Genomic DNA, 2,500 nt, shown 5'->3' on the forward strand with positions numbered 1-2,500 from the left:
AGCCCTTTGGCAGACAGAAGCAGCGTCGTTAGTAGAGAACTGGTGTTTTAGTGTCTCTGAGTACAGTCGTTTAGCCTCTCTCACCGCTTTGCTAAACCTGTTCTTCGACTCCTTGAATCTGTCTCTATCCCCACTCCTAAACGCTTCCTCCTTCTCCAACCTCAACCTTTTGAGCTTTGCTGAGAACCAGGGCTTGTTGTTGTTAAAGTTCACCCTGGTACGTGTTGGGATACAGCAGTCCTCACAGAAGCTGATGTACACAGCCTCTGTGAGTTCATCCAGACTATTGGTAGCAGTCGTGAACATATCCCAGTCAGTACAGTCTAAGCACGCCCGCAAATCTTCCACAGCCTCACTGGTCCACTGTTTAGATGTCCTCACAGCAGGTTTACAGAGTTTTAGTTGCTGCCTGTATGCACGAATCAGGTGGACCAAGGGAGTTCTGTGCGAGCCGAACAGCCCCGTGACCCACAAGAGAAACATCCCCGCCAAATTCGAGCGTTTGACGGGGTCTATCCGTGAAAAAATATTCACGTTTTTGAGTGCACATGCATTTCTGCTGCAAATGCCTCTGGAAGTTTCATGCCGTTCGTATGCCAATTGTGGCAACACGAAAATGACCCGTTTTCCCATTCCGAGGGATTTCTGTGCGACCCTAACAGCCCCGTGAGCCACAAGAGACACATCCCCGCCAATTTCTAGCGTTTCACGGGGTCTATCCGTGAAAAATATAGACGTTTTTGAGTGCACATGCATTTCTGCTGCAGATGCCTCTGGAAGTTTCATGCCGTTCGTACGCAATGTGGCAACACGAAAATGACCCCTTTTCCCATTCCGAGGGATTTCTGTGCGACCCTAACTAACAGCGCCCGTGAGCCACAAGAGAGACATCCCCGCCAATTTATAGCGTTTCACGGGGTCTATCCGTGAAAAATATAGACGTTTTTGAGTGCACATGCATTCCTGCTGCAAATGCCTCTGGAAGTTTCATGCCGTTCCTATGCAATGTGGCCACACAAAAATGACCCGTTTTCCCATTCCGAGGCATTTCTGTGCGACCCTAACAGCCCCGTGAGCCACAAGAGAGACATCCCCGCCAACTTCTAGCGTTTGACGGGGTCTATGCGTGAAAAATATTAAAATTTTTGAGTGCACGTGCCTTTCTGCTGCAAATGCCTCTGGAAGTTTCATGGCGTTCCTATGCAATGTGGCAACACGAAAATGACCCCTTTTCCCATTCCGAGGGAGTTCTGTGCCACCCTAACAGCCCCGTGAGCCACAAGAGACACATCCCCGCCAATTTCTAGCGTTTCACGGGGTCTATCCGTGAAACATATAGAAGTTTTTGAGTGCACATGCATTCCTGCTGCAAATGCCTCTGGAAGTTTCATGCGGTTCGTACGCAATGTGGCAACACGAAAATGACCCGTTTTCCCATTCCCAGGGATTTCTGTGCGACCCGAACAGCCCCGTGAGCCACAAGAGACACATCCCCGCCAATTTCTAGCGTTTCACGGGGTCTATCCGTGAAAAATATCAATTTTTTTTTGACTGCACATGCATTTCTGCTGCAAATGCCTCTGGAAGTTGCATGCGGTTCGCATGCAATGTGGCGACACGAAAATGACCCGTTTTCCCATTCCGAGGGATTTCTGTGCCACCCTAACAGCCCCGTGAGCCACAAGAGAGACATCCCCGCCAATTTCTAGCGTATCACGGGGTCTATCCGTGAGAAATATTCACTTTTTTGAGTGCACATGCATTCCTGCTGCAAATGCCTCTGGAAGTTTCATGCGGTTCGTATGCAATGTGGCGACACGAAAATGACCCGTTTTCCCATTCCGAGGGATTTCTGTGCCACCCTAACAGCCCCGTGAGCCACAAGAGAGACATCCCCGCCCACTTCTAGCGTTTCACGGGGTCTCTCCGTGAAAAATATCACATTTTTTGAGTGCACATGCATTCCTGCTGCAAATGCCTCTGGAAGTTTCATGCGGTTCGCATGCAATGTGGCGACACGAAAATGACCCGTTTTTTCCCATTCCGAGGGATTTCTGTGCCACCCTAACAGCCCCGTGAGCCACAAGAGACACATCCCCGCCAATTTCTAGCGTTTCACGGGGTCTATCCGTGAAAAATATTCAATTTTTTGACTGCACATGCATTTCTGCTGCAAATGCCTCTGGAAGTTTCATGCGGTTCGCATGCAATGTGGCGACACGAAAATGACCCGTTTTCCCATTCCGAGGGATTTCTGTGCCACCCTAACAGCCCCGTGAGCCACAAGAGAGACATCGCCGCCAATTTCTAGCGTTTCACGGGGTCTATCCGTGAAAAATATTCACTTTTTTGACTGCACATGCATTCCTGCTGCAAATGCCTCTGGAAGTTTCATGCCGTTCGCATGCAATGTGGCAACACGAAAATGACCCGTTTTCCCATTCCGAGGGATTTCTGTGCCACCCTAACAGCCCCGTGAGCCACAAGAGACACATCCCCG

This window comes from Petromyzon marinus, unplaced genomic scaffold (assembly GCF_048934315.1).
Source record: "Petromyzon marinus isolate PM22_M1 ecotype Great Lakes invasive population unplaced genomic scaffold, UKy_Petmar_22M1.pri1.0 PM_G_Scaffold_40, whole genome shotgun sequence".
Classification (NCBI taxonomy): domain Eukaryota; kingdom Metazoa; phylum Chordata; class Hyperoartia; order Petromyzontiformes; family Petromyzontidae; genus Petromyzon; species Petromyzon marinus.